This window comes from Rhinolophus ferrumequinum, chromosome 13 (genome assembly GCF_004115265.2).
Source record: "Rhinolophus ferrumequinum isolate MPI-CBG mRhiFer1 chromosome 13, mRhiFer1_v1.p, whole genome shotgun sequence".
NCBI lineage: Eukaryota > Metazoa > Chordata > Mammalia > Chiroptera > Rhinolophidae > Rhinolophus > Rhinolophus ferrumequinum.
In genome coordinates, this window is record NC_046296.1 from 30,126,789 (window position 1) to 30,150,295 (window position 23,507).

Here is a 23,507-nt window from a genome sequence, read left to right on the forward strand (position 1 = left end):
TGTCTAATTATCTGGCCTCATCTCTCATCCCTCCATCTCCCTGCATTATCTTTCAGCAACGTTAGACTGCTTGACATTCCCTCCATATGCACGTGTGCGTCCTGGACTCCAAAGCTTGGAGAACACTGTACTGTCTGCCAATAACACCATTCTCTCTTCTCCCTCCACCACAACTCATTCCTCTCTTATACTCAGATTCATCCTTTTATGTTAAATTTAGGAGTCAGCTGCTACAAGAAGCTTCTCCCTCCCCAGGTCCTCTACCATCAACCTCAGGCAGGGTGACAGATCCCTCTCTCATGCTCTCATAAGCCCCTGGATGTCTAGCATCAACCTTAACTCATATGATTCTCATCATCTCTTTGTGAGCCCATTTTCCTCTCTTGACTGTACACAACCTGATAGCAGGATGTCTTCATAACCCTAACACCAGGGGCACTAAATGTTCCTAATAATGGTCAGAGATAAGAATCAACAAATTAATCATGCGATAACCAAATCAAAATGAATCTTACTCCATGTTTATTTTCTTCTTTTTCTTTGTTTCAAAATGTCCCTTTTAGGCAAGCAAATGTCACCATGCAATTGGATTGAGTTGCCTGTGTACACTTAGTAAGTTAATACACAAGTGGGTCACTATACCCTATTGTTCATCCAGTGCTGAGGTCATTGGGTGCCCTTCCAAGAAGGCATGCACAGAGAAGAGGAGCCTGGAATTAAATCTGATTGAGGGATTAGGCTGAGGGACATCAAACGGAGGAGAGTACTGGCAATCAAAGTCAAATGATCTTTAAAATAAACTATTTTAACTTTGGTATTTTATTATAACCAGGAATCAAATAGGATATGGAAGACTATGGAGCAGTGGAGCAAACCTTGGTTTGTGGAAACACCCTGGTCCCTTTCTAGCCTGCCTCCTCCACACTAGAAATGTTTTTTATGTAAATATTAGAAAGAAGAGACTGTCACAGGCAAACTTAAAAAGGAGAGAAGATGGAGAGAGATGCTACCAGAGCTCAGCCACAGCTTGACGCTTGCCTCCTGTGTGTATGTGTGTGCGTGTGTGTACCCGTACATGCTGTCATGCATGTCTGTGTCTGTTGGAGCCTGGGGTACTAATTCCCCTGAACCTATTCAGTAAACACTGGAGATTGTGATCTTTCCATTCATCTGTCCACTACCTGCTTGAGTAAATGTGCTGCATTAACTCTCTCCAGTACAAGCCTATCTCTGCCTCATAACAACCTTGGGACCAAAGGGTGTTGTCCCCCTAACAGTTCTGTAAAGAAATGTAAACTTTTTTTTTAATTGTATATAAAGAATTAGCCCAGTCTATATCTTTAGAGCAGTTATCTTAAAATTAAATTGAAGGTTAGAAACTCAGCCCAAATGTCACATTATAATTAAATTTAACCAAAAATGAAAAAAAACAAAATCTTTGATAAAAAGCATACATTAGGAAACAATAAACATTCGCAAACTTAATACTTCCTCAGCTCAAAACATAGGTAGAACCTGTGAACTAATCATTTGACAGAGCATCTTGAAAAAATGATGTCGTTTCGCTAATATCAACTGTTGGTCACACCTCCCAGTACAGCTAAATCAGGCTGTAGCTAATACCAAAAAAAAGTTAAAACAAAATTATTTTAACACATTGATGAACCACTTTCAAAAATAATGCTCATGCACAAACCTGGAAAACTGCTTTCTTTGGTTCTAAGGCAAAGAACTCTAATGGCTCTGCATTGAGTAACTGTACTGAGATATATGAAGAGTCACATGCTTCCTCTAGGAGTGGGATCTGTTGTACACATAAGAAATGGGTGGGAAGAGCCTTATCCTAGGGTAGGCATGACCAGTAGATAAAAAGAGAATAAAGAATTAGAATGTAACTATGACTTTCTACTTAATGTATCAAATGTCTCACCCCCAAAATATATTTTTTTTCTTCATTCCCTAAAGAAAAAAACCTTGTCTTGTTTCTACCTTCACAAAAAGAACACAGGTGTCTGTCAATGGGACACAAAATCATCATGTCCAAGGTGCATGCAAACGTGCAAGAGGCTGCCTTTCACCAAGCCATGGTGGTGACTGAGCTAAGAGCTGCTTTCCCTCTATACTACAGCCAAAATCACATCAGTGATAGCACCCACTCCACTTTTCTTGTAGGAGCTGAAACAACCTGAGGCTCCCCCTGGGCTCTCTACCATCTGCAAGGAAGTTTCTGAGCTTCTTCAGAGAGGTAGTAGGAATACTCGTGTGGCCAGGATGGGGTTTCTTCACCCTTTTTCACCTGCTTCTTCTCACTTTCCTTTTCAATTGTTCCCTTCTGAGGAGGAAACTATTTGGTGAGACCCCAAAGAGACAGTGAACCTCTTAGCATAATGAAGTATGAGTCAGGCATATGACATTAAAACCTAGGGGCCCAAAGGCCTGCTGCTGTCATCCAGCTAGCTGTATCTAGATGGAAAAATTAAAGAACATATTGCTTAAGAAACAAAACTCTGGAGAGAAGCAGAAACATAAAACAAACAAAAAACAACAAAGAAGCACAAGGAAGAAAAGGGGAAGGGAAAGAGAAGGAACCCCTGACGTCTATCTGGCTTTGTATATATTCTTGAACATCTAATGGTAAGACTTATTTATTTATATTTTCCTGATAATGAACTGTTTACCCCTCACAGGCAAAACTTAGGTGTTGCACTTAGAAATAAGTCCCTCAAATCTCTTGCTCTCTCCTGGAGTGGACGTGGGAGGCGATGAAGAAAGGAGCCTCCCCTCTCCCCTTCTTAACTCAGAGACAGGTGAACTGCATTGCAAAGAATCCTTAATTTGAGCATGTTTATCTTGCAATGCATAGCACAGGTCAGAAGGGAATCAGAACAGGCCTGTTTGCATACACAAAATGAGTCCTAGACATGGAAACTGTAGGGGGAAGTTCCCAGATTCTTGGTACTAAATCTGTAGAGTGGGTTAATCAAAGTTAGGGAAGAAGCTAATGTTATAGGTGTCAAATCAACCTATTACTCAAAAGGACCACAGTCATCTGGATCAGGACAGAATTTAGGGGGAGAAATATAGCACAAAAGGAATGACATCAGAATCAGATATCTCAGCTGAGATTTTAACAAGAGTCAGACACCATGATTAGAGAAGACCTAAAAACAATCATATCTCCATACGTGTAGGTTTTAATAGCAAGAGCTGAAAGAACAAAACTAGCAAACTCACACAGATATTATTCTAATATTTATTTTTCAAGACATATCACAATAAAAAAGAAGGTACCATACTCCATAAGCCTTGTGAAAGTAAAAGCAAGCTTTGTGCTGGTAATAACAAAGAATTATAATTGGACATTAACTGATATATACTAAATAGAGGAAATCAAGTGCTGAGCTTGCTATTGACATATAAATGCAGAATCAGAAAAAATAAAATAGCCAATTCCCTTAACTTGGATTAACACAGATGACAGGTCTAGGAAAGCAAATTGAATGAGAACCCTCTAGGTGATAATGATCATAAGGTCTGTAGACTGTCTAGAATGAAAGAGGAAAAAAAGCCAGAAAATGTCTAAGGTGGTGAAACTCTGAAAATCAAACGACAGTTGTCAAAGTAAAGAAACGATTGCAAATTGAAATTTAGCTATATCAAAATTATTCCAAGTTACCTAAAAATGATAGCACTCTTTATAATAGTGTTAAAGACTATGCTGAATAAATATTTATATGTAAAGCTAAAAATATGGGGGGAGAAAACACTACTATTAAAATCGGTATAAAAATATGAAAACAATGAAATTCTTTAAAAATCAATATTTGTAGTATATAAAGTTCAAAAAAGAAACAAAAAGCAAGCAGTTTAATGAGTTTTCAGTCCACTAAGAGGAGGCATGAGGAAGGGCTTCTAGGATACTTATTATGTTTAGTTTCTTGATCCAGGTATGTTCAATTTATAAAATTTCATTGAGGGGCACAATTATAATTTGTGGATTTTTCCGAACGAATGGTATGTTTCAATAAAATGTTTTCTAAAGAAAAAAGTCATCAGTCATTAAGTCACGGGCTATTTCCTAAAACCTTGAGATTATCTTCGCTAGGGTATTTAAGAGTGAGGCTCAAGATAAAAAGCAATAATGACATCCTCGGTTGTAAAACATGTAATTCTCTAAAAGGCCTGAGAAGAACACACATTTAGTCACTACATGTTAAAGTCTTGAAAGGCATCTTAAGAGATACCGATTTGAATCCTAAGAAAATGGGTAGTAGTTGTGAGGCAGGAACCTTACTCTGCAATGTGTGAAGTTGAGTCTGCTCAATTTGAGGGAACTAATTTCAGGAATAAAATGTTCTGCTTGACCAAGTTCCTTGAGAACAACTTAATGACCTAAGAAAGTAGCATTTCTTCTGGTCCCTGGTAACACAGCATGTATCCAGTTACAAAATCAGAATTCCCAGAGTCGGGTCCCAATTCCACCACATCTAAACTGCTGCTCTTTAGGCAAAACATGAGTCTATGAGTTCTATATACATAGAATAGAATAACATGGCACGTCCTATTCACCTTCTTGGGTTATTTTGAGTCTTACACAAGATAATGTAAGCAAAAATGTCCTGAAAGCTGTAAAAAAAAAAAAAAAAGAAAAGAAAAAACAACAACAAAAAACTATTGTAGTGTGTTAAATTAATTAAACAAGGAGGCGGTTCTGACGCCTTAAGCAAACCGAAACCTAAGTTGTAATGCCTCAAGGTTAAGAAATCAAAACCTAAAGATAACCAATCACAAACAGACAACTTGGCTTTCCCAAATAAGGTAACTGCCAAAGCTATTGCCAATCAAAACATTTCCTTGCTTGCTTCCACATCTTCCCTATAAAAGTCTTTCTCCCGGGAGCACTCCTAACCTCTTCTGATTTGGCACTGCCCAACTTAATTTTTTGCCAATAAACTCTTAAAATTCGCAATATCTTTTAACAAAGGTATCAAATGTAAAACAATATGACTCTGTTGATTTTCAACCTCGGGAATTCCCTGGGTGAAATTCAAAACTGACCTCCAGACATGGAGAACAAGGAGAGAGAAAGAGGCAGGCCACTCCACACACAGGTAGGTAGGTGGCAGTTATAAGCGAGAGAACTTATTTATGAGGCTTGTCTCACTTATTTGTGAGAGAACTTACTTGTGAGGCTTGTCTTACTTACTTGTGAGAACTTACTTGTGAGGCCACAAGATGAGAATATCTCTGCACCTGCCTGCCAGAATCTTAAAAATGTATATAGAAGTTTTCACACGGTTCAGTCACACATACAGTCCAGATGGTCTCAGCACCTCATTGCTCTCTCAAGGCTGCCTCCTTGAAATGGCTCCAGCTGAGGGAATGGCGGGCAGAACGTATAGTCCAAGGCCAGGGGTGAGGAGCCCCCCACTGCCTAGCCCAAAGCTCAACAGGAGGTCACATCTTCTCAATGAGCTCCTGCAATGCACTCCCAATTGAATAGCTTAAACTGATGACCCAGTCTGACTAAGCACCATTTTTTCTATTCTATCTGCCTTGTATATTCTTAGCCATTTTTGACATCTTAAAAACACATATAACATGTACTCAAATAATGTCATTTCATTGTAACATTGATGAGAAAATAATTGATTCTGGCCAGGGACATTGTCTCTGTGGAGTTTGCACATTCTCTCACGTTTGCATAGGTTTCTCTGGACTCCAGTTTCTTTCTCCCTCCCAAGAATACATGTTGGGTGAATTGGTGTGTCTGAATTGCTCCCTATGCGAGAGTGTGGGTGTGAATGCACCCTGCCATGGAAGGGCGTCCTGTCCAGGGTGGGGTCCTGCCTTCCACCCTGAGCTACCAGGACAGGTTAGCCCTGCAACCCTGAACTAGAATAAGGGCTGGAAAATAATTGTCTTACTTATTTTATTAATCTTTCATATATATATATATATATATATATATCACATTTATTTCAATGTTTAATATTAGAATTGTTTGAGGTCTTTATTTAGGAGTTTGGTGAAGTTTTTGTGATCAGAAATATGCCATAGGAACAAAAAATCTTGTTTCTATCAATTAGCCTATGGTAAAATTGGTTTGGTTATAAGTTGTTTCACTTAAAGTCACAGTTTCCAAGAACCTAGCAATGATATTAAGTGAGAACTTACTGTGTTTGTTATATTGTGCTCTTGTTCCAAACCACTTCTATCTGCAGTCTCAAATCTTTGTTAATAAGGTCCCAGCCTTCCTTGTCTCTCTCATCTCCCGCAATGCCCCATCTGGAGCCCAGTGCCACAGCCTTCCAAATATCATCATGTCCCTTTCTACCTCTACAAATTTGTTGCTGTCATATCCTTCCCTCACTGTGTCCCTCCTGTTCCTCTTCTTCTTTTTAAATCAATCTATCCTTTTTTTTTCCATAAAGGCTCACCTATTAACGCTAGAATATTGATCTATTTATTATCCCTGAATTTCTGTGGATATTATCTTCTACATCTAAATTTACAGTTTGGCTATATGTCTCTCTAAAGATCTGTGTGCACTGAGACACCTCTACTCACCAAACTATAAAATCCCTTTAGAAGAGGGATCATCTCCTATATTTCTTTACCCTTTCTCCAGTACTTGCACAGGATAGAATATGCAGTATTCAGGTGATAGAAACTGAGATTCGATAAATATTGGGGTTCTCAAAAATACCAATGGAAGTGAATTAAGTTAATAATTCCTAAAGGGAGCATGGGACAGTTACATTGATGTCTATGTATCAAAGGCATTATTTCTGTTACTCATTTCAAATATACATTCAGAGAAGTGCTTTGGAAAACTACAGACAAATGCAACCCTATAATAGAAGGACCAGAGAAACAACCTACGCCACTGTCCCTGATACACAGGACTCAGACAAATACAAAACTAATCCAAAACACATAAATACCAAAGATTAATAACCCAAAACATGACTGTGCATAATAAATGCTTAAGGAGAGGTTGAGTTTTGACACAAGGAGTTATGCCAAGTTCTACCAAGATTAAATTCAACAAACCGGGTCACTAAGGATGGGGGAGAAAAATGAGTAAGGGGTCCAAAATTCAGCGGCATTTTAGACGTGCCCATAAGTGCATCCGATTAGACTCCTGCAAAGAGGTCTGACTATAGATGGGCAGTGGCCCTGAGATTAGCATGGTGCTCAGTGTGGAAGGAAAAAGAAGGAAAGTGGGATGGTGGTGAGGAAATAGGGGGAGACAAATTTAGAGACCATTTTAGTTAGCTAACCTTTGTGATTCTGATTTTTGGGGATTTTTTGGGGTTTTCTTTGTTTTTGTTTTTTACATTTTTCCCTTCCATTTTGTACTTATGCCCAGAATCAAAGTGATGGCTTCATAATAATAAATAAATAATTAAGGAACCAAGAAAAGATCCAAAAGTTATGCCAAGAAGGTTTACCAACTTGGCTCCAGACCTGACTGCAGTGAGAGACAGAAAGTAGGTTTGGATTTGCCTGCCTGGATGGCTGGAAGGCAGTGACAGGCATCCAATTATGACGCTCAGGGGGACATGTTCTCTTGCCACCAGTGGATGCCTAGTCTGCCTGGCATTCACATTTTAAAACATTTCTTTAAGGGATGGTGATGGGCTTTTTTTCCCCCTTCTAGCAGGCTTAAGTGTACATGTATCATCCCATAGACCTTTCTTTAGCTCCAGGAATGCTCTGGGTTTGGGGAATTTCCAGATTCCTACAGAGCTAACGCCCTAGTGAACTAGCGCTCTGACACCCCCAGCTGAGATTGCATGCCTTTCAGCACTTGCCTTCGAGATAGGCCTAGAGAACAAGATGGAGGGAAGAACAGGTGTCATTCAGGGACGACGATTTCGATAAAGACAGCTAACTTAAGTTCATAAACTCTTTTCTTTAAAGTTTTTGAAACGTTTTCACAACTATGATCTCACGGAATCCTCACACAACCCTGTGAATGCCAGCAGAGTGAAGATCATGATCCTCATTGTGAGAACAAGAGAGAATTCAGGGGTACTACCTGCTTAGCTCTTGGTCACGGAGTGATGCACTGCCCCAGTGGGACTGAAACTCAAGCACCCCAAGTGAGTCCAGATATACACAGTCTTCAGAAACAGACAACTAAGCACCTTGAACAGTGAGGAGCTCAGGAACTTTCTGGAAGATACGAGACAGACATTCAAGCCAGAAAGAGGCTTAGAAAATATCTAAGGTCAACTCCCTCACTTTCCAGATAAGGAAATAATTTGGTTGAATGATTGGCCCAAAATTACCCATCAAATTCATATAAAAGTCAGCTCTCCTAACTTCTAGTTCACTGTTCTTTTCTACCCACCATGATGACATCTCCTTCCATTTAGCCTGCTTTAAGAAAACACTGAAGAAACCAGTGAGACAGGTCAGGATCTATTTACTCTGGCAAAGTAAGTTGAAGGTCTGAACAAATACCAGATGAAATTGGAACATACAAATGGGTTAAGTAGAGGTAAAAGACACCCCTTACAAAATAGTAAAAGCTGAGGAAAAACAAACAAACAAACAAACAAAAAAAAAAACTGGGAGGTAGAAAAAATACCAGATCCAGAATTTGTAGGTCCTCATTTGCATCCTAGCCTTTCCCCTCCATAGGGAATGATTCTGGAAGCCTAGCAGAGGGTCAGTTGCTTCATGTGCAATATCACCTGTGAACAATGCCTACTTCAATAGGTTGTTAAGAGAACGTAATGAAATAATGGGCGTAAAAGTTCATTGCAAATGATGACAAGGATATTTCATCCTACTGCTCTGGTTTGCTTTCCTGAATTACGTAGCTAATTATCCTTCCGTCCACTTGATTTGTTGTTTTTGTTATGTGGCCCAGGCTAGCTGTCTAGTGGGAAGATGAAAGGCCATGCTGTAATCACTCCCAGATTAGACATTAAAAGTGTCCATTTCCACGCAGGTGCCTCAAACAAGACAGTGAGTGTATATGGATACCCCAGAATGTGGAACTAAGCTTATCTCTGAGAGGTTGAAAAACAATGCCTAACAAATGAGCTTAGCTATCTATGAATAAAAATCACATAAGAGATAGTTCAGACCCATCAGCTCTAATGTGTCTTTTGGAGCAAAAATTAATGTAAGACCTGGTCTTACATTATTATATTAAGGTAGTTAATTGAAGAAAATGTGGGAATATCCGAATTTCAAAGAAATGTGGATATTACTAAGAGAGCTAAAATTGAAGAGGTGAGGAAAATGAATTGAGAACTTCCAAATTAAGAGGTTATATAGGTGTCTCCAGCCCTGTCCACTGTAGAGGATTCTCAAACCTCTGGGCTCCAAGAGAAGACGCAAATCCATAAGGCTACCAGAACTTGAGGACACTAGCTCTTAAGATCCACACATACCCACTGGCTCAGAGGCCTCACTCACCAACAAAAAGTGCGTAAACTTTAGCTTTTGAACACGACTTGCTGCAGGGAGCAAACATGTTGACCATTACACAATACCCAATCTCATTTTAAGTGAATAAACTAGCATTAATTATTACATTAGTTTCATGTGAATTTGGGTCACAGCTAGTCCTGATCTTACTGTGTTTCCCCGAAAGTAAGACCTAGCTGGCCCATCAGCTCTAATGTGTCTTTTGGAGCAAAAATTAATGTAAGACCCGGTCTTACATTATTATATTATATCATATCATATCATATCATATCATATCATATCATATCATATCATATCATATCATATCATATCATATTAATTATATTATATTAGACCCGGTCTTAAGACCAGGTCTTATATTAATTTTTGCTCCAAAAGACTCATTAGAGCTGATTGTCCGGCTAGGTTTCATTTTCGGGGAAACACGGTAGTTATTCTGGGAAGAGGTAGGAAAAGAAATCAGAAGACCTCACCTGTTTACAAGTGGCTGAGTGAGGACACTACAAATAAGCTACAGACCTGAGAGAACCAGATGGAAAGGTCTGTAACTTACTATTTGTAGCAACTTCACCACAGCCACCTGTAAACAGGACTGAGTTAGACAGGACAGCATCTAACCTTGGTGGAAAAACCACATTACTCAAGAAGGATCCCCTTTTCAGTGCTTGTCGTCAATGAGAACTCAACCAGAAAATAGACTAACTCAACTTTCCTTTCAAAAATACTTTTGAAGAAGATATATCGACACTAACCATTTTTAAAAATTAGATTATGCTTTACAAGTTTAGCCCAAATATTCCTTCTTTCTGAGGCAGTTTTGAAAACGCCCAAGATAAATATACGAAACGATGAGGAAGTGCATAAAAGCACTTTTTATAAACTCTATTGCTAAAGTTAAAAAGAGTACAAATATATTCAAGAAAGACATTTCAATTAAAGTAGTTGGAATGAAAGGAATTATATTACCTTTCAATAAACCAGAAAACTCAATTAACCAAAGTCAACTTATTTGCTATGCTTTTCAGTTAATGAAGATTTTGGAAAATTTAGTAATAATTATACATCAGGATTTGTCATGAAGATCATATCTAGTTGTTATAGTATATTCTGTGCTGAGACTTTCTTTCAATTTTTATTGTATTGGGTGCTATTTATTTCAGAAATAGTCTAGAGATTAATTATTGTAGTGGTTAATCTAAAATCCTTTCAGGGTGGGAACATGGCCCTAAAACAGCAAAATGGAAAAGATGCATTGCAATTAAAAAAAACAAAAACAAACAAAAAAACACCAATTTCTTCCTCAAACTTCCTAATTCAAGTAGCCAATTGCTAGTTGTCATTGCATTAATCTAATTATAACTCTTTCTTGTTGAATTTTAAAATACATGAAATGACTGGGAAAAAAATAGCAACTTGTGAAAATCAAAGGGTTCCATAGTTAATGTTACATTCAAAGGTAATTACTTAACACACGCAAAGCTGAACTGCACAACCTACAATTCTGCAACTTTCTATAGGCTCTTTTGCTTCTACTTTAAATAAAAGAAATCCCTTTCATTTTGTCAAGAAAACTTTTCTCTACCTCACTACTGCCTGACAAGGGAACAGATGGCAATTTAAGGGGAGAATTTATGAGAGCCACAATCTTAATGTTGCATAAAGGAAAGAAAAAGACTCGCATCAAAACCACTGACAAATGTACTTGCTAATATTAATGCACTCCCCATTCATCCAATATGCTTCCTAATTGCTTTTCTGTACATAATAATGTGGCACCTGCTGCTCAACATTGCAAACGCATCAGGATTTCTCCAAAGTCAAACAGCTCTGCAACTGGCCCTCTCCCAGTGATAAATGTAGAGCACTGTATCACGCACAGTTCCTGTCAGTGGCATAATTAAAATTTTATACTTACAGAAAAAGATAGTAAACAATCAGTTCTTAAATGGATTCACAAGAGGAACTCTTGTTACAGCCAACTTTATAATTAGTATGCATCATGTACTGCTAATATATCCATGACAAGAAAATAGGAAAAAAATTAGAAACTTGAGTTGTTCCCTTTAATGCAATTTAAACTACTAAAAAAGAAAAGGAAAAGAAAGGAAAAAATAATAATCTACTGTTACTGTACCACTGCATCAGAGCCTTCTCTCATGTTAGCATAACTGTTTCTTCCCTGTAACTTGTCTACACTTTCTCAGAAAGCGGTGATGAGAATAAGACTAAAGATGAGGATGGAGAAAACTTTCGCATGCATACACACCAATGAAGGCATGAACCAAAATTCCATATATTGTGTAGTGCAGGGGTCAGAAAACGACAGCGTGGGCCAAATAGAGCCCGTAGACTGTTTCAATTAGACCGCTGAGTTGAGAGTGATTTTTACATTTTTAAAATATTGGCATAAAAATTTGAAGAAGAATTTGAGACACATGAAATTATACGAATACCAATTTTCAGTGCCCATAAATAAAGTTTTATTGGATCACAGCCAAGCACATTCATGTATCATCGATGCCCACTTTCCTGTTACAAAGGCAGAGTTAAGTAGTTGCAACAGAGACTATATGGCCTGCAAAGCCTAAAATATTATAGTTATTATCTGGCCCTGTTCAGAAAGAGTTTAGTGATCCCTGGTCACAGGGATTTGTACTCTACAACCCCGGGCAATCGGAATGTGCACTTATTTATATGTGTGTGCACGCATAAACAATTAAGGACCAATGAGACAAAAGTAGGGTTGCAGCAAGCTTTTGTGCATGTGCACATGTGTACATATGTGAAAAGTTAAAAATTATAATTCTCAGTGTAATTAAAAATTAATGTCTGAGTTGTGATAAAAATCAAATTATATTAATTATCTCTCTGGGTTTTTCTTTTGGTTCTAATTATATCTTACAAAGTCTAGTGCTTTGCTTTTGAATCTAAACATTTTTAGGTTCTTATGTCTGTGAAGAGTCCATTTATTAAACAATAAAACAACCGAAACAACGAGATTTATTGTTGGCTATCATCACTCAGAGTTGAAATAATGGGAGGTTTATTAAAATATCATCACTGTTTAAGCCACTTGGCTATTTTTTTTTTATTTTACAAAGCTATGATTAAGCTAAAAAGAACTTATTGATAAAATTGTTTAGAACTACACGACACACACACATGCACACACACAAATACAAAAATGAATGCACATAAAACTGGTAAAATCTGAATAATGTCTATGGCTGGTATCAGTCTCAGCTTCCTGGTGTTGATATTGTATATAATTATGTCAGACGTTACCAGGGGAGAAACTGGGTGATGTGTACATGGGACCTCTCTATACTATTTTTGCAACTTCTTATGAATCAATTATTTCAAAGTAAAGTTTTTTAAAAAGTTATTTGAGAACAGAAACCTTCTCTGGCCAATAAGTTGCCTTTATCTAATATGAAATTATATTGTACTCAGATTTTTTTAAACGTTGACAGGGAAAAAAAGAAAATAATGATAGAGATTTAAAAAAAAAATAGATCTAAAGATTTATACATCCTCCATATATGAAACGAGGCCGAAACAAATCAATCCGTTTAATTTTTTCTAGTCAATATAGTGAAGGGAGCAGGGAACCAGCCAAACAGATTATTTGGTTTGGTGGACAAAGCACTAGTTGACTAGCTGACCGTTTTGCTTTACGTGGGTTGCCAAGCGTTCCTCTTCAGTAAGTCTGGCCTGCAGGGCCTGATGACAATTTCTTTGCTCCTCTTTTCATGTCCCTCAGGCACATTTCTATTGGTCAGAACCTTTCCCTTATTGTACAATTACCATCTTTTACATCTAGATGAAAATCCTTTTCTTCACAGCTGAAAGCTGAAAAGAGCAAGGAATTTGAATCTAGAGGATTTTAACTTGCTTTGTGCTTCACTAGGAAAGCATGCCCCATACCATGTAGTGCCTTTTTAAAATCCCTGCTCCTTTGAACAAATAGTATTAATTCCAATACTTTTTAAAAGAGGGGGAGAACTACCTGTGAATATAAATAAAGTGACAAATTCCACAACTAAAGATCTCAGGGAGATTCAGGTCTAAATCAGAGGCACAGAAGCAGATAAAGTAATTTGTATCATGAATGAAAATGTTACACACTAAACTCCCAGGAAAAACAAAACCTTTTTGAAGATAAAACTGCATAAAAATTGCTGATGTGAGTGAGGAAATAAAGTATGTTTTTTGTTTTCATGGCAGGAAGAAGATGAGATTCATTTTTATACCAGCTTCACAAAGGCTTGCTAGCAACCTGCTTAGAATACAATAGACAGGATTTAAATTTTCTTTTCCTTAACGTGGTTTGCTCATTTGCATGCTAGGCCCCAGAATGGTCTCTCTCTCTCTCTGCCATTTCACAGAAACACTGGCATCTGAGCGCTGGGAGCAAACTAAAAGGTTCAAGGGTGCTTGTGAGTTCAGCATAAAGCCCTTTTATCAATGTATTTGCAAGGGAAAAATGTAGTCCTTTCCTCACTTCACTGGGCAACTTTTCCTTTTAGGGACAGCTTCAAAATCTCCTCCCCAGAAACACCTTTCTGCCCAGAAAGTGCTCTGGCTTCCTCAAAAACACAGAAGCCATATACCCATGGGGACTGCTAATGAACAAAGACAAAATTAGTGTTGGTTTAGAAGGATTTTAGCAAACTACCTTTCTCCATCCCAGTGTCAGTTTTTCAAATGTCTGCATTTAAAACATAATACATGGCTGTTATTCCAGCTTACCAGAAAGTCCAAGGGGGGCCAGCCATTGAAGAAAAGGACTAGGCAGACCTTTTCTAATCCAATTTTGGATGATTAAAGTATACACAGATGTCACAACTATCCAACCCAGTGGCTAATAATTTAAAAGAAGAGACGGAAATAAACACAAAAACATTTAGTTTAAATAGGAAATATCAATCCAGTCCACCGATTGCAGTACGTTTTCCAAGCCTGGAAAGCACATTCTAATCATAAAATGACATACTGTATATGAAGAGAAATGCTCCCTCATTGCAATATAAAGAACTCAGAAGTGATGCCCAATGAAATAATAAGGGGACTGTATTCATCAACAGACTTAAAACTGCATGTTATTCTCTGTTACTGACAGACAACTGTTCACAGGAACTGGGAGAGGTAGGGATGGCATTCCTATGTAAATAAGAGGGAGTGGTGCTAGAGTGTTGTTTTTTCCAGCATTGCAAGAGCCCTCACAGCAGGAAATGTTTTATTGTAATGCAAATATGTTTGATTTCCTCCAAAATCCCCTTTCACTGTCTTTCCTGTCTGAATGTATCCATCACACCATATTTGCAATTCTATTAAGCACCATTTTATATTAGCCTAATTTACGTAACCTGCCTAATAGGAATCGGAAATGTTACAGTTATTTTACTGGATCCAATTAGTATTTCATTGTTTTAGCCTGAGCACAATATTGTACAATAGTCCTCAATACTCAGCTAAATGGAATAGGATGTACTCCACGTAATACGATAAATGGAAGCATATGTTTTAAGCTAATTAAAATGCAGTTAAAACCTGCCTGAACTGAAACCAATTGCATCCTTTAATATCTGGTGGGTGACTTTTTTTTTTTTTAATCTAATAGTGAAATGTCATATCATGGTGAACTTAAGGAAAAAAACACAAGAGTTAAGTACTGAAAATAGCGGGACTAAATTACTAGTGAATTGTTTCCTGGAAACCCATTTTCTCTTTCTACGTGCTACACAGTGAAGAAGAGTGAGTTTTTCCCAAGTTAAAGACATAAACTCACAAAACGTGTACAATTATTGGTTTAAATATACCAGTTAAAAAGAGAGTGGAGGAATATTTTTAAGTATTTCTATAATTAAAAATATAGTTCGTTAGGCTAGTTCTTATTTTAACATCTGTTCAATTTTAAAAAATATATCAAGTGTTGCTTTTTGTGCACACGTGACATAATATATTTAGAAAAAAGAAGTTGACTTCAAATCAAGAACATTTTACAGCAATGATCAATTCTACAAGTGTACCAAAAGTAACACAAATCCATCAATGGCTTTATATGGGGCTGTTATGAGTGTAAGGACTGACGTGCTGTATCAAAATTGTGAAAATAATATTCAGTAAACATTATAGCTATTAACAGCATTTACATATGTAATTCCTCATAATACAGAACAATCTTTTTTCACTAATTTCAGAAGTTTGCTTCTGAATTCACATTGTGTTGTTATGCTGTATTTTATCTTGTATTGTTCCCCTAAAAACCACAGGCTCTAATAAAATATAAGTAGAAAATAATCAACTTATAATCAGGAGGAGAAAATACTGAGCGACACATAACACAATTAAAAGCGTATTTGCTTCTTTGTTTATATACAGACACCTCTCAAACCCCTTTCCAATGAAGAGAAAAGAGTAATTTAAATTGCTGCTTTATCAAAAATAACTTTCAGAAAAAGAAAATAGGTATGAGAGATTTTTTCATACATTAAAGAGAGGCAAAAAGTTTAATGTTTAGCAAAATATCAAATGCAATATTTGGTTTTACAAAAATCTTATTGTTCAATCATGACAATAGTAAGAAACAATACTAAAGTGAACTCCTGGGCTGACTGGAGATTTTTAACGGTAATATTATGATGGTTACATTAAACACAAGAGTGTGCTTTATGTCATTTCTTTCGACTTTGCCATTAACTCCATAACAGCTGGCATCAAATATACTAAATTGTGATATAATGAGCTTGTATATTGCTAGCAATTACAGAGTTAAGTTGAATAAATCCTTAGAGTACAAAATAAGTGTGCTTTCCACCTGACAATAAATTAAAGGTGACACCTGCCTTAATTTAAAATTGCATAAGATCATATATAAAAATCAACAAAAAAATACTGTGATTGAAACCACATCTCAAAATTTGCCAGGGTTGACTATATCCATTTCATATATGTTTATGATATCTGTCATCTCAATCTATTATTTAAACACTTTATGCATTGCTGAGTTATGAAGTATGTTTGTGATAACTGTACTTCTGAATTTGAAAGCCTGGATTGTGCATGCTATATATATATATATCTTAATATATATATATATATATACACACACACACTAAATAATCAGACTATAATATTATTTTAAAGTATGATACCAGAGACGGCCAAGCCTTTAGAAAAACAATAACGTTAAATGTCTGAGGACCAGATTTTGTTTGGATGCTGCTAGTTACCACATAACTATCACTTATTCAGTGAAACTTATATATGTCATGAAATTTTTTCCTTTAATTAATTTTGGAAAAATATATTTCATAAAAATATAATTGGGACCATAGATTCATGTACTATGTCCAAAAGGAATTCAGATGGCAGCTGCAATTATACATTCAAACGAGCAGGGGCTTGGGTTTGATTTGTCAGCATAAAAACACTCTATGCAAAATAGACAGAGGGGGATGGGACAGATACCAATACAGGACCCATATTTAAACACACACACACACACACACACACACACACACACACACACACACTGTCCACACCAAAAATATTAAAACTTAAATAAGTGCCACAGAGTATTATGGATTTCAGAGTTGGAAGTGATTTTAAGAAGTGATTAGAGGCAGCCTTTCGGTATCTAGGAGGGAAATGAAATGATTCCAACTGATAGTTATATTTTTCCCTTCTGAATATTTCCAGGAATGCAGCTCCTTTTCTAAGGAAAATATGGCATCTTCCCATCTTGAATACTCCATATCTCAGATGAATTTATTATACACCCAGAAAGCTTTCGGTGATCTGGAAGGTGTTAGACTGTCTTACAAAGACAATATAAGCTTGACTATTTCCATCCCAACAAATCAGGCTGCCTCTTTGTGGATAATCATGAACGTCATCATTGCATCATTGCCTATAGAATCAATTTGTATTACTGGGTATGAAGGTACAGCTTGGCATGGATCCAAGGTACAAAATCAGATCAGCCCTAAAAGAAGTGAAGCTTTCATTTGAACTGAAGTGGAAATTACAAAATGTAACAATTAACCATTCCTTTCTTAATCGCCTAATTCTCAGACCTTGAGTTGGGTGGAAGCAAAGGTGAAAACCTGAGGTCTAACCGAAATATTTCTCAGCTATTTCTATACCCAAGGACAAAATCAAATTCAAGACACTCAATCCAAAATTCTCAACTCTTTTTCAATTAGCTGTGCATTGATTCCAAAGGATTAGCTTATGTGACCAAAATTGATGGCATAAAGGGTTGAAATGACCAGATTTGGGGACCTTTATCTGCAAAGCTTTTACTGCTGAGCATGCTCACACATAAACACATTTTGCAACCAGAGATTGACTGAGGGCAAAAAAAAGGGGGGGGGGATTGTTTCTTTATCAAATGATCTTTACCTGTTCAGTTTTGCAAAAGAATTCTAGAACAACCTAAACTCTTCTGCTCATCCAGAACATCCCAGCATTACTTCTCAAAACACCTCTCTCTCTCTTTTTGTTACTTTGCAACTTTGTAATGCTATCTTAGTTAAAATAATAATAACAATCAACAAAGACAGTACTCTGGAGGAAAAAAGAAAAGACTATCTCTGAGTAGCAAAGAAGAGATCAGTGTTAAAATCTGAATTTATAAAAACTATGCCAGGATGTCTTACATATTAAATAATTCACCGACCAACATTCTCATTAATCTCTTAAATCTAAATAACAAATAACTTTCTCTTTTACTCTTAACTTGTGAAACCCTAAGGAATCCCATGGAATGGTATTTCTTCTTTCAATGGACAAAACTTCAAATGGGCCAGGCCACTTTACTTTTGTTCTGGGTGGGATGTGGATTTGTGGGCAGATGACAAGGTGCTAATGAGGAGCTAATGTCCCTGCCGCTGGCAAACTGCCAGCCTCAGGATGGGAGGATTAGAGCATTTGTCTGCATTAGCCCAGGACAAAGCAGGGAGGGGCTGGGGGGAAAGCCAACTCCAGATTGAGGAACTTGACTCACGTAGGTTTCTGTGGCCCATTCCTAAGGTAAGGGGCTATTTCAGGATAATTATGCACTTTTCCTAGGTGGCATGGTGAGTTCTCATGTGGATACATTTGACTTGGTTCTCATTCAAGAATAAATTAGTGAGAATCAGCAAGTTCAGAACCTGTCCCACCTCATCACCAGCTCAGGATATAATCATATTAATGAGGAACCAGGTGAAACTTCTTGTATGTTACAGTCATTCATCATGAATGTAAAGTTAGTTTATACAAGTGTCTAGCCAGATTACTTCTCGAATTCAAACCTTATTTTTAAAAGAGAAGGGCACTTTATTTTCTAATTTTCCCATCAAAAATTCACATCATGAGTTTCTAAGCGAGACGGCTGATGGGGAAAAAAAACCAGAGAGACTTGAAATTTCAGTAGTATCATACTGCCTGAGCAGAATCCAGCTCAGGTGCTTCCACCTGGGCTATTTTCACCAGGTCTCCCCAACATTCATTTCAATTATGATTACCCCTGTTATATTTTAAAATCCCACCAGTATGCTTATTAATGTGGATTTTCATATACATAAGGAAAACAAGCAAGGTTTTTGTTTGTTTGTTTTTTAATGGAAATACATGTTTGGAGGGGAAAAATACTTTCTATTCCTATAAATGATTTTTAAAAGCTTGAAACATGAAAGTAAATATTATCAACATGCTAAATAATAATCCTAAACTGCACGAACATTAAGTTACATTATGTAATCGAGACATTTTGTCTTTTTATAAGGACATACAAATATGTGTTTATATTTATTTTAGGTATATATTCTATATAAGCTCATTGCTTCATTTACAGTGGTATTTTGAATTGTCTGCATGATTTGCTAGGGATCATGACACATATGCTTCCCCCACCCCTGACATGTCGTCATGCTCCTGCTGTGTAACAGGTACTGTTCGGACTACTTTCTCAACCTTCTAACTGTAATCTTGAATTCCATCTATGTCTGATATTTTCCACACTGAAGCCAGTTGGACCTTCTTATGAAGTAAGCCAGAAATCAGGCTGCATCCTTACCTTTCAAGAACTGTCCTCACCCACTTCCCCACTCTCATCATCTTTCCCAAACTCCATCCTCCCCACCAAGCTTCACTCCCCTTTGGGCTCTCCTTAACAGGACAAATGGTTTCCAAACCAGGACTTTTAGAAGTACTGTGCAGTGTGGCTGAAACGCTCTCCTTCATAGAGTCAGTCCCTCTGTTTCTTTTTCATCCATCAAATCTTAGCTTAATTGTCCCTCAAAGAGTTTCCTCTCCCTACTCAGAGTATTGTCATAAGTGTATCTCTCCTTGCAGTTCTCTAGTTCAATACTCAATTTTTTCATTCTCGACACTTGAACATGATACTTATTTCTTTTGTCACTGTTTTACTTGCTTTCATTTGCCTGTTTTGTTCCCTGCTAGAACCAGTGATCTTCCTTTCCTCACTGATGCATCCTGGCACAGTACCTACCTACTCAGTAGGTACTCAATAACTATTTGTTCAATCAATGAGTGAATGTAAAACGTTGAGTAAAGCCTACAATATTTTAGGATGCAAGTTTTAAGCATGAGATCATCCACAAAGACACACAACTGTTTTTAGATGTTGAAAATAGTTGAGTTTTTGACCAAAGAAAAATTTTGTTTAGAGTTACTTCATACATTACCAATGCCACTTTATTGCTATACTGGCATCTATTATCCTACTGAGGACTCTTTTTTAGCTTCTTCTAGATAACTGTGAAACAATAAAAGGTAATATTAACTGGGCACTTTTCATAGCACTTATATTAACTCATTTAACCCACACCTTGAAGATGAAGATTCAGAAGCATGGAGGGGATGTTACCTTCCTCTGGGACATACAGCCAGGAAGTGGCAGAGCTGTGTTTGAATCTGAACACTCTAGCTGCAGAAACCATGCTCATACTCACCACAATATGCTGCTGCCCGTATTCCTGTATGCACAGTGGCCAGTATGATAGACTGTCCAAAAGGCCACAGGCTCTTATTCCTTGTGCACATATGGAACAAGTAAGAGAAAAGAAAGTAAAAGCAGAAGGACTTATAGAACCATGGCATAGCTCCCGTTTGGGGTGGATCATCCACCAATTCCCCAGTGTCACATGGATCTGAATTATACGCTCCTTCTCACCCTCTCACTATATTGCATGAAACATTTGCTTTGTTTGTAGCACTCAGTAGCCCAGCTTCTAGAGCCTTATGCTCCTTGGCTTCCACTGGCCCTGGCTATACTTGAGCACTCATAGCTCTCTTTCTTTATTTCTCAAAAGGATTCCTATCAGCAAAACAACAACTAATATTGGTTAGTTGTTAGTTAATATTGGTTGCTATTATTGACCATATCCAAGGAAGCTGCAAGTGTGTACTAAATCATGGAGATATAATATGGGAACAATTGCCCACAGAGCTACATGGAAGTGTCTGTGTGTGTGTGTGTGTGTGTGTGTGTGTGTGTGTGTGTGTGTGAGAGAGAGAGAGAGAGAGAGAGAGAGAGAGAGAGAGAGAGAGACTGACTTTCAGAACATGGCTGATGTCAGTTGAGAAAATGGCTTTAACAAACAGAGGATTAACTGAAGAAACTTTCCACAGATACTTGAGGGTCAGAAGGTGCTTGTGGTAAATCAACACTTCACTTCTTGAAGACAAAGTCATGTGGGATGCCATGTGAAGGCTGCGAAATATTAAACACATTACCAGCCTAAGGGCATGAATTGAGTCAGCAGGGATTTTGTGAAGGCAGTGATAGACTGGCTCCATAATGATGCTGAAATCTGGTATGATAAAAGAATGAAAGAAAGTAGCAATACCCACAAAGAAAATATTTTCTCAATGCCATTGCTGGCTCTCCTGGGTTTGCTTTCATCACTCATGTAGAGGATCTGATGAACCATGAATATAGACTCCAAAATACCTATCTGGGTAAATGTGGGTAATATCTGAATTAGGTGATACCCATCGGTGGCAAATTTCATAAGCCATTTAAATTGTAATAGTATCGACTGACCTCTGACCCCAGGGTTGACCCTTTTGCGAAGTCAGCAAACTTTTTCTTAAAAGGCCAGATAGTAAATATTTTAGGTTTTGCAGGCCACATGATCTCTGTCACAACTACTCAACTCTGCCATTGTGATGCGAAAACAGCTATAATGCAGTAAAACAGATAACAAAAAAAGAACAGATAAATGAACAAATGTGGCTGTATTCCTATAAGACTTGATCTTTGGACACTGAAATTTGAATGTCATATCATTTTCATATGTCATGAAATAATATTCTTATTTTGATTTTGTTTTAGGCATTTATAAACCTAAAAAACATTCTTAGCTCACAGGCTACATAAAAACACTTAGTGGGCCAGATTTGGCCCAGAGACCATAGTTTACTGACCTCTGCCTTTTACTGTTACAGAAAAACAAACAAAGAAAACTGTAGGAGGGACTTTTAAATGGAGGTAAATTCGTTGGAATATCAGCTTTTTAAAAATGAATTTACCATATAACTTTTATTTGTATGTCTTTTTTTTTTCTTTTTTTTTTTTAAGGAGGGTGCAGCTCACAGTGGCCTGTGCTGGGAACGAACCGGCAACCTTGGTGTTATCAGCACCTCGCTCTAACCAACTAAGCTAACTGGCCACCCTTTGCATGTCATTTTTAAACTATGTATTCAAGTATAATATACCTACAGAAAAGTACAGTTGATGAATATTCATAAACCAAACACAGCTGTGTAACCAGCACACAAATGAAGAAACAGAACATTACCAGCATCCAGAAGCTTCCCTCATGCTAGTCACCTGTCACCACACCAGCACCCACCCCACACTTCCAGTGTAGCCACAACTAAATGCATAGATAGTTTGTTGTGGTTGTTTTGGTCTTATAGTTTACTTTTAAACAACAAATTTTAAAATGTTGTAGGATATAGTCAGACAATAAAAAAGACAATTAACTGCTGCAACTGAAATTTATAATTTTGAAACCACATAATCATAGACTCTAGAATTGAAAGCGATGTTAGAGAACATCCATATTTATACCCACGTATCATACCAGATTCTCAGAGTATCATAACTAACATATTTATAATTCAATTGTCTATCCAAACATTAGTTAAATAAGTATTATGCACATGGTCAAAATCTATACATCAATACTAATATTGATTCTAAGTAAAATAATAAATTAAATTTCTAGTTATGCTATTATTGTCAAAGCTAATATCTCCCTCGTTTTCATTACATAATTGACAAAGCATTGAATTTTTTACACTGAATATCTAGGACTGGCCAAGACTTTCAACTATTGACACTGCTAATGAAGATAAAGATCTTTACTCCAATTCACAAATTATTAGCCTTCATGATAAGGTGCAAACTGAATTAACATTTAATGATTTCTTAACTATTTTCTTTTTATATATATGTATATATGTGTATATACATATATATATATATGTATATACACACATATATATGTGTGTATGTCCATGTTTTGACTATAATATCAACTAAATATAAAATAACATTTGCTAATTTTATTCAGGTCACAACAAAGACTTTTTTTAATAGCAGTATACCAAGATTGGGCATTTTCACAATTTCATAACAGAGCAGAAATTTAAAAACTATGTGATGCATTTCAAAACTATGATATAAATACAGGAGCAAAGTTAGATAAAAAGTAAGATCTGGAGCGGTTTTCTAACATTATTTTATACAGCCTCCTATGCAATGTCTTCTTTCTTTTTTCCCACCAATAGTGTATGTTTTTATGAGAGAGTTATTTTATACTAACAAGATCTGACGATGTTTATTTATGGAGAAAAATTAAAAATGTGTCATTATTTAAGTATAAATAGCAATGAATAATTTATCCTGAAATAACCTATTAGTATTTCTAAGTGTAAAAATAAACTAATGCCAAAGATTTATTTATATGGGATTGGGTAATCCTACACAGTGCTGTTCTGGTCTCTGCTTTGTGACAAAGCTCTTGCTTTGT